This window comes from Octodon degus, unplaced genomic scaffold, assembly GCF_000260255.1.
Source record: "Octodon degus isolate 3935 unplaced genomic scaffold, OctDeg1.0 scaffold00012, whole genome shotgun sequence".
NCBI classification, from domain to species: domain Eukaryota; kingdom Metazoa; phylum Chordata; class Mammalia; order Rodentia; family Octodontidae; genus Octodon; species Octodon degus.
The window spans coordinates 744,965-759,661 of record NW_004524588.1 but is presented as its reverse complement, the minus strand read 5'-3'; the positions used below and the strand labels follow the sequence as shown (position 1 = coordinate 759,661).

At 34.5% G+C, this 14,697-nt stretch overlaps 1 pseudogene; it reads left to right on the top strand.

The window, feature by feature from the left end:
* Nucleotides 1-10,820: 10,820 nt before the first annotated feature.
* Nucleotides 10,821-11,400, top strand: LOC101574842 (annotated as a pseudogene).
* Nucleotides 11,401-14,697: the final 3,297 nt, after the last annotated feature.

The following is a 14,697-nucleotide window of genomic DNA, read 5'->3' as shown; positions in this document are numbered from 1 at the left end:
TTAACTGTCCTTTACACTTTTAGTGCTTTACGTTCCCTGCACTTCATGCCCCTGGTATACTTTCATAAAAGCTGTATTCTAATATTTTCCCTAGATTTGTGGGATTGCCAGTCTTTTGTTCCAAGAAATATTTCTCTTTGGATAAACCTGTAGCCTCAGTGTAAAACCAGAAATAGGAGGAAAATATGATCTACAGTTTTGGTGCTGGGTTTTATTTTCCTTTTTTTCATTAGTCTAAATTTATCTCATTAGTTTCATTAATTATTCAATTAATTCTTTTTTTTCTGATACTGGTGATGGAACAAGGGCCTTTCCACTGAGCTACATCCCCAAAACACTTTTGTTTCTATACTCTGGCCTCTCTTCAGATCATATAAATATTTTGCTTTTTACCAATAGTTTTCATTTCTTTTATTTTGAGACAGTGTTTCACCATGTTGCTAACTGGTCCAAAAGGCCATGAACTGGTAGGTAGACATACACTAATGCATCACTCATTCAGTCTTTTAAATTAAAATATAACATTTCACCAACTATTCTATGTACTATACTACTTGAGTTACAGATATGATAGACCTATATGATAGAAAATAAACTTATGAAATTCAATTGAATGTGGAAACACTTAACTTATAAATAAAAATGATGACTTTCAAAATCTTACTAAAATATTGGTTAGTTATCTTATTGAAGTACACAGTCCCATCTTATAGTGCAGCTTATCATTAATGATTATGTCATAATACTTTTGCTTGTTTCTACATTACATTCAAGATTTTTTAAAAGACAAGAAAATACAGTAAAAACATTAGAAACAATACAGAATTTCACTAAATAAAATAATAGGGATTGAGCAGTGATTGTTATGTTGCATAATGTTGTCTTGAAATTACTTGTTTAAGGGGCTGGAGAGATGGCTCAGTAGAGTAAGTACTTATCTGGCAAGCGTAAGAGTCTGAGTTCAATCCCTGGTTCCACAAAAAAAAAAAAAAAAAATTACTTGTTTAAATTACCAGATATAAGCAAGTAAAATTGATTTTAAAAAGTCAATAAGAATTTTAAAAGGAGAAGAAAACATTCAAGCATTAACTGCTCCTTTCAATACAATACACCAGCAGAAATCATCAGTACAATTAGCCAAGATATCCTATATATATATATATATATATATATATATATTCCTTCTTTCTTTCTTTTGTCCTTTTTCTTTTCAAAGTTGTTCTTTATTCTAAAAAAGATTTTTTCCCTTTCATAGTACCTTTCAGATTTTATTTATTCTTTCAGGCTTTTACACTAGTGGGACAATATGACGCTTACACATGTGAGTCTGATTTATTTCACTTATGAATATGGTTTCCAGTTTCATCCCTTCAACTATAAAAGTCTCAAGTTTAGCTTCGCTTATGCTCAAATTTTTTAAAAATAATACCTGCTTTTCATCTTCAGTTTATGGGCATTTGGGTTGTCTCTAAGATTTAACAATGACAAACTGTGCTGCTATAAATATGGCTGCCCATGTATCACTGTGGTGTGATGTTTTCAGATTTTCCAGAAAAATACCTAGGAGTGCTATAGCTGGGCTGAGTGGGACCTCTAATCCTAGTTTTGGGTAGAATCTCCACACTGATTTCCATAGTGGCTATAACAGTCTACGCTCCCACCACTAGTGAACAATGGTTTCTTTTTCCCCACAGCTCCTGCAGAAATTATTATTGGTTTACTTATTGATGGTAGTCATTCTTTCTTGGGTGAGATGGAATGTCAGTGTTGTTTTAATTTGTATTTCTTGAACGACCAATGATGTTCAACATTACTTCGTATATTTATTTTCCATTTGCATTTCTTTTTTTTTAAATGTATTTATCACAGGGTCTACAGAGTCTCACTACACAGAATGGACTTGTAGTGATTCTCCTGTTTTCAGCCTCCCAAGTGCTGGGATTACAGATGCATCTCCAAACATGAGTTGCTCACACAGCTTCTTGTGAAAATCAAAAGTGCTGAAGATGTGGAAAAGTGCTCAGCACAGGTGCTTACCAGTGATCAAGAGTCCTTAATAAGACTTCACCACACATCCACCAAAGCACTGTTTTGAGCCCCCTGGGGAACTGAGCACAGATGCCTCCTCAGGCTGGCATCTAGGTGCTGTGCAAAGTAGTCATGAATCAAACACACTTTAGAAAGTGCCAACATGAAGAATAAATAAATAAATGAATAAATAAATAAATAAATGGCCCAGTAATGTAAACTGCTTTCATAAAATGTATTGGGATGTCACTGTTCACAGAACCACTTCACAGAATCAAAACCTTGTTAAAAACTGGTGAGCTGTTTAGGATTCTCATTTGAACCCCAGCCAACTAGGGTGGAGACAGCTAAGATCAAAGGGGTCCACACCTCCACCAATCTGCACACGGTCCTTGCCACTCACAAGGGCACCCTGAGTGCCTCCTTCACTGGCACAGCATGGACGCAGTTTAAGAAATCATGATCCCTGCCTTTGTGCTTCCTTCTACACTTGGATTAAAATCCCTGCCCTGACTTCGTACACAAGCCTGTTTGGTAGGACACTGCACACTCCTTTCAGAACTCCAGCATGTAGAGTGCTGTGACCAGGAGGCACTGAGAGTAGAACTAGGGATTTCAGGATTTCCAGCCTGTGCCAGCACCATCTCTGCCCTGTGCCTTCCTTGATGTGGCCTCCTGTTGGACTACAGTACTGTTCATGACTTCCAAACTTTCTGAGTATTAGAATAAAAAGAAGATCAATTGATCACAACTCTGGTTCCCTGACTAAAGTAATACAACCAGTAAAACAAAAGCATCAAGCTCAATAAGAAAATGACAGTGTGATAAGTATAAATTTGCCAACTTTATCCATAGGATCAAAATTTATAGCTATATGGGAAGGTCTTAAACAAATCAGACAATTGCATAAGTAAATATCCACCATTAGCACAGTTTTACACTAATGAGGGCCAATTTAAAAGTGATGACAAGAAATATAGAAAAAATGGAAAAATAAGAGAAGGGGATTAGAAGAAATCTGAAGGAGAATTACCCAACCATCAGTAAAGATGGTCCCAGGGGGCTACAAACTCTCCCCAGGGGTTAAAAAGATACCAGAGAGCCATATTCCCAATATGCTTATGGAAAGAGACTGTCCATTTGATTGGCGAGTACTGTATTAAAATTGTCTCTGGTAAACTAGATAAATTTTAGGTGAATACACTAGAGTAATCATTGCTGTTTTTGGTAAATCACACAATTATATCAGCCCTTTTTTATGATAAGTTTAGTTAAAGAGTGCTTTGGGAGGTCCCGAATGAATTATGGTTATTTTGTTGTTTCTAATTAGACAACTCGTCTTGACTTACAACCATGCAGTGCTAGGATTGCAGGTGTGTGTCACCATGCTTGGACTTGGTCACAGGATCAGAGTGCCCTGGGGGCTGGGTATGTTTTTCTTTCTATCTCTTTCATTTCTAATTTTTTTCTTCCTTTTTGTATTCCTCTTATTTCCTTTTTTAATGGTTCCCTTTCATTTTATTTATTCTTTGTAACTTTTCCACTTCATTACTTACATGAAATTTTTATGCATTTTAGTCTTTTGAAAATCAAAATCTTTGTCTTCTCTGCCAGGAGAAACACATTTGGGTATGATAGTATCTCCAGCACGAAGAATCCTGCCTGGCATGTGCTGGGCACTCAATATATAAATTTTAAATTTTAAAAAAGGAAAAAAGTTATACCAAAGTATAACTAAAAGACTAATTTTTAGTTGTTGTTCATAGTAGAAAATCATAACAAAGGCATGGATCTTTCACGAAAAAGAATAAATGATATCATGATGCAGAAGATGTCATTAAATTGTTTGTATTAATGTTTAAAATGTGCATAATTTTTGCAACCTAAAAGGAAACACAAATCTTGAATATTGTCAAACTCAAAATGACTTCCTTACAACTTCTAATGATTTCAAAGAAAAGAATGTTATTTTCAACAACCCATAATAAGCCCCAGGTTCAGAAACAAGGGAAATCATGAATTTGCTAAATTTCTTTCACTGCTGCAACATTAGCCATCCTGTAATCCTTGGCACACAACACCCACCCATCACTATTGTTCATTTTCTATGTTGACAATATAAATGTACCAGAAAAGGATGAATCTCATAAATGTAGAGATTCAGGGGAGATGTTGAAAGGGCACTGAACTTTGCTCATGTTGCTTAGTGCAGCCTCCACATACTAGATTGAGAAAGCATCTTGGGTAACACTGACTTTCAGGAAGAACTCTCGTGATTAGCAATTCCAATCCCCACCTCTCTTTTCCCAAAATGAATGAGGGAAGAAAAATCAGTTTCTTATACTATTACTCTACTTATTTATTTATATTAATAGTGATTGATATATCATCTATTTTTATCATCAAATCTGTTGCTCAGATTAAGAGTTAGAGTTATGAAAGATGGGGTATGATTGAATATTATCACATGCTTTCAAGAAAACTTAAATTGTTTTTCTTGACTCTCATTTTCTTTTATTACCTTTTCTTGAAAAAAATTACTTCAAAGAGAGTATAGTAATAATTGATATGATATTAGAAATGGTACACATTTAGAAGACCAAGAATGACAGGTATTTCAAGTATGGTTTCAGTATTACACATTACTGTCATCAATGTAGTTGCTTAGTTCACAGATATCAATATAGAGAGTTAGGTTTAATATTCTACCCATTAACTGCTAATTTCAAAAACTTGATGGAAATTCTTAGGACTATTGCCTTGTCCAACTTGTATTATACATGTATGGTTTTTCCCCCTACCTTATATCCTAGCTTTTCTCCTTTCTTGCTCTTTGTTATTTAATCCTTATGTTCTGTTTCTTTCCATTTAACTGGGTCTGTTATGTTTTTATTTGTTCTTTTGAGTTCTTACACTAGGGGGACAATATGATATTGACACATGGGGGTCTAGTTTGTTTCACTTAAGGGTATAGCTTCAAGTTTTATCCACTTAGCTACTAAGAATTCAAGTTTATTTTTCTTTATAGCTGAGTAATACTCCATGGTCAAAAAATGTGACATCTTTTTAATCCATTCTTTGGGTGACGGGCATTTTGGTTGTTTTGGCTATCACAGATTGTGCTGGTATAAACAGAGGCACAAGTATATCACTATGATATGATGTTTTCAGTTCTTTAGGGGTAATTCCCAGAAGGAGGATAGCTGGATTGAATGGAATTTTAAGTCCTAGTTTTTTGAGGAGTCTCCAAACTGATTTCCATAATGGTTGCACCAGACTACATTCCCACCATCAGTAGAGAAGGGTTCCTTTTTCCCCTGCAGTGTCTCCAGCATTTGTTGTTGGTAGATTTCTTTATGATATCCATTCTTTCTGGGGTGAGATGGTATCTCAGTGCTGTTTTCATTTGCATTTCACAAATGGACAGTGATATGGAGCATTTTTTCATGTACTTTTTTGCCTCTTGTATTTATTTCTCTGAGAAGTGTGTATTCATCTTGGATGCCCATTTTTGGATTGGGTCTTTAAATTTTGGAGCCCTAATGTTTTTAGCTCTTTTTAAATTAATTTTATTGAGAAACAAATAGCAATGAGATATTTTCAAAGCAGGTTAGTAGGGCAGTTAAAATAATTGATACATTGCATATTGTTGTCTTCATAATAGTTATTCATATTACAAATTCTAGATAAAAAACTTTTGTCAGAGTGTGTATTAGGTAAGATTTTTTCCAAATTTATGAGTTGTCTTTTCACTCTGATGGTAATTTCTTTTGATATGCAGAAAGTTCTCAATAAGAGGATGTTCAAACTGTTAATTCTTTCATTTTGTACTAATAGTGTTTGGACAGGATGCATGTCTGCATCTTGTACTATGAATAACCACTATGAAGACAACAATATACAATGTATTAATTATCAAAACTATCCTACTAATCGATTTTGAAACCATCTTATTGTTATTTCTTTGTCAATAAAATTAATAAAAAATTAGAAAAAATCATCAGTGAGTCTAAACAAGACCTGTAGAAGAGCTAAAACATTAAGAAGACATAAAGCTTTAAAACATTATAAAACATATATGGCCAGCATAGAAATAACTATTGTATAGAAATATGGGTCCAAATAAACCTCAGGTGATTACAAATTTTTTGGAAAATATGGTCAATGGGAGCAACCAATGTTAGGAAGATTCAGGGAGAAAAACTGATCTTGAGTGGGTGACCTCCCAAAGATATAGGGATCCTCCAAATGACATAGGGAAAAATGATCTCCCGACCTGACCTGGATGAGTTCATGTTCTCTAAAATTGAAGAATGAATTTTAGGAACAAATGTAGGTCATGAGCAGAATATATTTATTGAGGGAAAGAAAGCGCCTGTCCCAGAGAGGAATAGGATGGGGGCCTAAGCTGGTAGTCCCTAGGAAGCTGTCTCTTAAAGGGACTTTTATAGAGGAAAACCATGTGGTGAGGTGGGTCTAAGGAGGCGGGTCTAAGGTGGTGGAGAAGACATGGGAACTTGATTAGTTGGGCATGAGGTGGGACAAAAGTTTGGCCAACCAATGAGATTACAAAAGCATCATTGCTCTGGTAAAATTGATTAAATCTGGTACCTAATGGGGAAGCGAGTAAGGAGTCATGTAGCAAGTGAGCAAGTATATGGGACAGGGTCTCTTCCTGTTGTGGTTGGGCTAGTGACTCATTTGGGCTATTTTAAGGTGATTGATACCTACTTAGGATATCAATTCCTAATGCCCACCCCAGGGAAGTATGTAGCTTTATTTCCTCTTTTTGTCTTGGTCTTCAGGTGTAGCCCATATAGGAGTGACTGTCTCTTCCCAGTTGCAAAGTCACCTTGTTTTCCATCTTCTCTTCTTGAGGGCCTCACCCTGTCTAACTGCCTATAACATTTCTATCTAATTTGGCTTCCTGCAACAGAGATAGATTCTCTAATTAGAAGAAAGATCCCATTTTTGTGACAATTTATGAAAACAGCAAGATAACTTGGAAAATCTTCCCAACAACCCATAGATGAGGCAAAGATGATTAATGTAAGATTAATTCAAATTATTAAAAAATCAAAAGATAACAAAAGACATGAACAACCTGAAATGATAGGAAAAAAAATTTCCAAGTAAGGTAAAATGGAAACATATTCAACATAAAAATAAGAGGAATTGTTATGGTTTGTGTCTAGTTGTCCCCCCCAAAGCCCCATGTAGTCATTGGAGCTGGTTTCTAGAGTTTGATTAATTCATGATCCAATGGCAGGTTTTTAGGTGTGAGCATTACACCTGCTCTGAGGCAGATAGCCTGAATGCTATATATGGATATGAGAGAAGTTTTCCTCTGCTGCCACTGCTCTTCCCTTTGTTCTTGCTATGAACAGTTGCCCTCTGTCATGTGGCACTCTGCCTTGGAACCAGCTGAGCATAAACTGAAGCCTGCACAAATTGTGAGCTAAATAGACTTTCCTTCCTTAATTTTTAGTGTCAGATATTTTGTCCCAGCAGTGAGAATAATGTAGCTAAGACTGGAATATACAACTTTAAATACCCATGATCAGAAAATAGTCTCTCAACAATACATAATGCTCACAATTCCTGAGGTCCAATGAATTTAGTATAGTATCTAGAGGGTTTCACTACATAGATTGGACTTGTAGTGGTCTTTCCTGCTTTTCAGCCACCTGGGATTACAGGCATGGACCACCAGGCCCAGTCTCAGTCCTATCTCAGGGTGCCTTGGGGGCAGGTGCTTTAATCTGCTGAGCTATCTTGCTAGACCCAGAATCTTAGAAGTTTTTAGAGAAAAGAAGTCAATCACTGATAAAGAAAAATCCATTGGAATTACAACAGATTTCTCAGCACAAATTATAAAGACTGATAGAGCTTGGAGTGTGAATTGTTTCAAGCCCCAGAAGAAAACAATTTCCAACTCAGGCTGACAAACCCTACAAAATTATCTTTCAAAACTGCTGGAAAAATAAAATACTTTCATGATAAAGAACACCTAAAGAAATTCATGAACAACAGTGCAGTACTCCTAAAACTATTTAAGAACACCGTAGAAAGAAAAAATAAAGCTAAGAAGGACAAACTGCCTAAAAGAATGAACTGAATGAGGACAATGAGCAGTTACATACAAGAGGAAAAATAGAGAATCAACAACAACAAAAAAATAAAGCAATGACAAACATAAGAATACATATGAATTAATTGCTCTGAATGTGAATGGTAGGTAATTCCCCAAGCAAAAGACAGAGTGAAAGAACAGGTTATGTAATGAAATTCACTTGTATTTTGTATACAGAAATAGAAAAACTGATCAAATGACGCAAAGAAGGTCGCTACATATTCATGAGAGTAGGAATCCAAAAGAAAAGTAATGATTATTAAACTATATACTCCAAAAAAACAGGGCACACAATTTCATGAAACAAATATGACTACTGAACATAAAAGATCAAATAAACATAAAATTATAACAGGGTACCTCTATACCCTGTAAGCAGAAATGCAGATCAATTCAAAAGAAGCAATAAAAAATGTATATTTATACAATATTCTACTTAAGAATAGCAGAATGTACATTCTTTTCACTTACACATGGAACTTTCTCTCAAATGTCCTACATACTAGTCAATAAATCAACTCTAACTAAAAGTAAAAGAAATAAAATTATGACATACACATTATTAGACCACTGTGCAATGCAACTACAAATCAATGATAAAATAAAATACAAAAATTATACAAAAGCTCCTAACTGAATAATGGGTTAGAGAAAACATCAGTAAGAAAATCATTTTCTGAAATGATATCGTAGTGCCATTATAACATATTAGAACTTATGAAATACAATGGAAACAGTCCTAAGAAGAAAATTTATAGAGGTAAATGTCCATATCACAAAACAGAATTCACCCAAACAAAAAATCTAATGATGTACTTAAAGTGCCTTAAAAAAGAGGAGCAATTCAACCCCAAATTACTAGTACAAGGAATGAAATTCTAAAGTTCAGGGTAGAAGTAAATGAAATTGAGATAAAAAGAATAATAGAAGCAGTTAAAGAATTTAAGAGTTGTTTCTTTAAAAAAAATTCAACAAAATAAACACTGTTTAGCTGATCTAACCACAAATGGTGAGAAAGGATCCAAATCAATCCAATTAAAAGTGAAAAAGAGGGGCTGGGTAGATGGCTCAGTGGAATAAGCGCTTCCCTGGCAAGTGCAAGGGCCTGAGTTCAATCCCCGGTTCCGGAAAAAAAAAAGTGAAAAAGATAAGATTAAAGTGGAGGCTGATAAAAAGAAAAATATTAATAACAACTATTTCACAGACCTGCACACAAATAAAATGGATAATTTAGAAAAATGTGCACTCTTCTAGATATACATGAATTAATAATATTGAACCAAGTGAAGTAATTATAATAACATACTAACTAAAAAGCCCAGGACAAGATGATTACAAGCTGTATTATATAAAAACTTCAGAGAAGATTTAACATCAATATTCCTCAACTCTTTCAATGAAATTAAAAGAAAAAGAGAGCTCCCAAAATCATTTCCGCGAGCTATCACTACTCTAACTGCAAAACTACACAAAGAACCAAACAGAAAGAAAACAATAGACCAGTACCCTTAATGAATATACCACACTTGCAGAAATCCTCAAAAAGACACTGGCAAACATAACTCATGAATCATCAAAAAATCATGCATGATGACCAAATCAGTTTCATCCAAAGCAACAAAAGAGTTCAATGAACACAAATCAATAAATGTAATGCATCAAGTCAAATGATTCAAGGACAAGAATCACATGATCACCTCAAGAGACACAGAAAAAAGCCTTTGACAGAATCCATCATGCTTTCATGACAAAAAGCCTGAAGAAAATAGGCATAGAAAGACGTTATCTCAATCTGATAAAAGCTATTTATGGCAGACCTACTGCCAACATATTAAATGAGCAAACATTGAAAATTTTCTGTCTATAATCAGGAACAAATCAGGTGATAAGATATCACCATTCCTGTTCAATGCAGTATTTGCAATACTTGCAAGAGTAAGTAGACAAGAAAAAATTGATATAAGTATTTGAATGGAATAAATAAAATAATCATTATTTACAGATGACATGATCGACACAGCTGACAAGAAATTCACCAATACTTCCAAGAGTTAATTACCAAAGGCAGCAGTGCTGTAGAATACAAATGAACACATGCAATTGAATATACACAAGGTAGCTCAGATAATTGTACTACTAGTTTCTATTACTTCATTGAAAAGAAGAGTTATTGCTTATATTATATGATCAAGTTAATGCCTATATCTGGTAATCTGAGCAACTATTTTGACGATAACAATATGCAGTCTAATAACCATTGTTAAGTTCCTATAATCTTGTTTTGAAATTCTATGCTGTTTTTTAATGTTTTTCTATTAAATAAAAATAATATTGGGGGCTGGGGAGATAGCTCAGTAGAATAAACGCTTGCTTGGCAAACACAAGGGCCTAAGTTCAATCCCCGGTTCCACAAAAAAAAAAAAAAAATTGGCAGTTCATATTTAAACATATTAAGAATCAAATCTTAGTAGCATTCCTACATGCTAATAATGAACACACTGAGAAATTTTTCCAGAAAACATTCACAATTGCATCAGAAAAAATAAATAATTGAAAATCATCTTAAGAAGGTGAAAGACCTTTATAATAAAACTATAGTATTCTTTAAAAAAAGAAAATTAAAGAAGACATCAGAAAGTGTAATAATAACTCTGTGTTCATGCTTGCCACCGCGGTCAGCGGTCAGGGCGAGCGTCTGGAGTCGCGAGCTACTCAGAAGGATATTAAGGAAGAACCAGAGAAGCCAGCTGACTGCCAGAAGGCATGTCCACTGCTGTTCCAGGTCCTCACCATCAACAACAGTAGGCACCACTTTATGGATGAGTTCTCCCATGGCCACGTCTAGCAAGCTGCAAATCTACAACTGCATGGATGCAACCTTGAAAGAACTAACTAGCTTAGTAAAAGAAATCTACCTAGAAGCTAGAAAGAAAGGCATACACTTCAATTTCGCTATTATTTTCATGGATCCTAAAAGACCTGGCTATCGAGTTAAGGAGACTGGCAGCACCATGTCTGAAAGAAAGGAGATGGATGATTCCATTACTCTGCAGTCACAAAAGTTCCAAATAGGGGATAACTTGGACATAGCGATTACCCCTCCAAATAGAGCACTACCTCCTTCAGGGCGTATGAGACCATATTAAATTTTATCTTACTTTCGCTCAAATTTATTTTTCACCCAACTGTGTAAAATAAACTTACATACTTTTTTCCCTCCTGATGTTTGCCATGAAGCGTTTCAATTCTAAACAAATTGTAATACATCTATTTAGGAATTATACTTGGTGTACTTAGGTATGAATATTAGTAGAAAGTCTATAAATACGAAGGAAAGTGCTCTTAGAGTACTGTGAAAAACTGTGCTGTTAAATCTTATGTGTACAATCAGCCTGAGTGCAAGAATTCATGGAGCACAGGGACAGGGCTTCAGTCATTTTGGGGTTATACTAGGTAGAGGGTATTTTAAGTGCCAGAGGGGCAGAACAATAAAACCGCGGGATTATATGAGACTGGGCACAAATTTGTGGTGTGGAGTTCAGCTTTTTTGAGTTTGTTTTCCGGTACTGGTGATTGAACCCAGGGCCTCAGACAACACTAGGTAAGTGCTTCACTAATGAGCTATATCTAGCCCCAATAAAGGCTTTTTAGAATAGTGTGAGCCAAGGCAATTTCAGGAAGTTGCTCGGTTGGAAGAAGTTGGTCTGTTAATGAAGGTGAGGTGATACAAGGTTGAAAGAACAGTGCTACAATCAAGTCCTTGGTGTTTCCTAGTGAAGGAAAAGGGTACCTTATAGGCAGGAACAAATACAGCAGGGATAGCGCTCAGGGAAAGGGTAGGAAAATTTACCTTTTAAGACCAGAAAGGGGCTGGGGTATAAACAGAATCTCCCAGCTCCTGTTAGTTGGCAGGCACTGGTATGTATCTGACCTGAGAGGAAGTGTAGCATAATGATTAAATCCAGTGGGACAAAGCATTTAATCCTGACTGCCAGTCACTCTGGCACACATTGCTTGAATCAAGTTTTGTTTTGTTTTGTTTTAATAGAAATACTACCCTGTAGAATTGTGTGCTAAAGTTTGTAAAGGATTACAATAATACCTGGCAGATAACAGTAAATGTTAGTGATAAGTCTGAAACCTTGTTCTAGTGGCTGTGAGGCTGTAGTTCACCCCCTGCAACCCTTTATTCATTTAGACTAGATAAATGGACTTGAATTTTAGTTGTAAAACTCTTGATTATTTGGAGACCAGCAATGACTACCTTCCCATTTGCTGGGGGTGGGGATATATGACTTACTATGTGGATCTAAATGTATAGAAACTAAGAAAAGGCCATTTTTCATATGCTATGAACTTTTACAAAGGTTCTCATAGGATCCCAAATCAGATATTCTCCCACAGAAAGTAGTTTGGTTGGTTTGCCAAATTCCACTTTCCTTGATTCCAGCTTGAATTTTTCCTTTACAGATAAAGGATGGTATAGATAATTATTGAGCTATTTCCTTAGGCATAGAATAAATGGTTGCCACAAAAAACAAATTGTAATAATATAGTCTGTTCCTGAATAGACACAATTAATATAGTCAAAATGACCATACTTCATTAATCAATATACAGATTTAATACAACCCCAATCAGAATCCCAACAGCATTCTTTTCAAAACTGGAGAAAATAAGTCCTTAAATTCATCTATAACCAAAACAGACCTAGAATCACACAAGCAATCCTTGGTAACAAGAGCAAAGCAGGCAATATCTCCATCTGAAACATAAAATTGTATTATAAAATTACCTTGATAAACACAGCACGGTACTGTGATAAAATCAGGCAAGAAGATCAATGAAGCAGGACAGAGAGTACAAAAACAACACACAACATAGTCAAGTATTTTATCTTTGACAAATAGAAAAATAGAACACCACACACAGGAGGAAAAAAGATAAACTCTTTAATAAATGATGTTGGGAATATTAGCTACCCACATAAAGATTAAATGTAAGACTACATCTCTCACCATTTCCTAAACTAATGCCAAAATGTATCAACAAACTAAATGCTAGTGTAGAAATGTTTAACCTAATGGAAGACAAAAAAGGTAAAACTTTTGAACTCACAAGCAAAGACAACATGTTCAAAACAATCTACAAATTGAGCATTACAGATTATTCCTCAGATATTGGACTCATATCTAGAATATATAAAGGACTTGAAATTGTATCTCCTCCCCAAAATAAAAGACTCGATTTAAAGAAATGTGCATTTACTCAATCAAAAAAGGGCCAAGTGAAATGAATAAATATTCACAGAAGTACAAATGACTAACAAATACATGACAAAATGCTCCACATTTCTGGCCATGAGAGAAATGCAAATTAAAACAACTTTGAAGTCCCCAGTCACAGTGGCTATCCCCAAGGAATTAAATAACAATTGCTGCTTAGGCTGTGAGTAGAAAGAAGCACTTGTACACTGTTGATAGAAATGCAAGCTAGTTATTAATTATGAAAATCAGTTTTTTGATTCTTTAAATCACTACAACTAGAAATGTCATTTGGTCCAGATATTCTCTTCCTCAGTACCTTCCCAAAAGAGTTTAAAAACATGTTAGAGCCATACTAGTATATCTGTGTTTATAGCAGCACATTTCATAATAGCAAAATATTTGAAGCTATCAATATGTCAATCAATAGGTAAATGGATAAGGAAATATAGCACTCTAAACAACTAAATGTCATTAGTTTTTAACCTAATTATGAACAACTTGTATATTCAAATTTACTTATATACATCTGTAACTTCTTACATCCACTCATCTTTTAAACTTATTTTCTTGATTAAGTTTATTCGGTCATTTTAGATATTCATAATGATCATATTCATTATATTAAATTAAGTTTCCTATATATTAACTCCAAAAGCCAAGACAAAAATCAGAAAAGCAGAAATCAAGGTACTAATCCATATCACATAATGTATAATAAAAATATCAATGTTCTTTTGTAGTACTTGGGTAAAAATAACCATTGATATGATTTCTTTAGTTAAAATTCAATTAAAATGTGAAAATTTCCTTGACAAAGAATTTGAGAACAAAACGTGCTTCCAAATATGAAATAGCTATTCACAATGAACATAAAATCCTTAAAAAAATTAAATGTGAAAATATTAACATAGAAAATTCAAAAACTAAACTTAAGTTTCTGAAGTTTTTTATATAATTTGTAGTTAGGGACTTATATACAAACTGATGAAATTAGTATATTGATTTCAAACACTCTATATTTTACCCTTTATTTCTCAGTTGTAGATTAGGCTGAAGTAGAATATAAAATAAAGAAATCTCAGTAGCTATGATGTACATGTATGCATACGCATATATCTTGTATAGTATAGATTTCCCATTTTCAAATTTGAAACATGCTAAATGGTTAAAACATTATTTTACCATAAAATATCTTCTCTGTAAATGTTGTGCATTGACTCTCTCTCTCTCTCTCTCTCTCTCTCTCTCTCTCTCTCTCTCTTCATATAT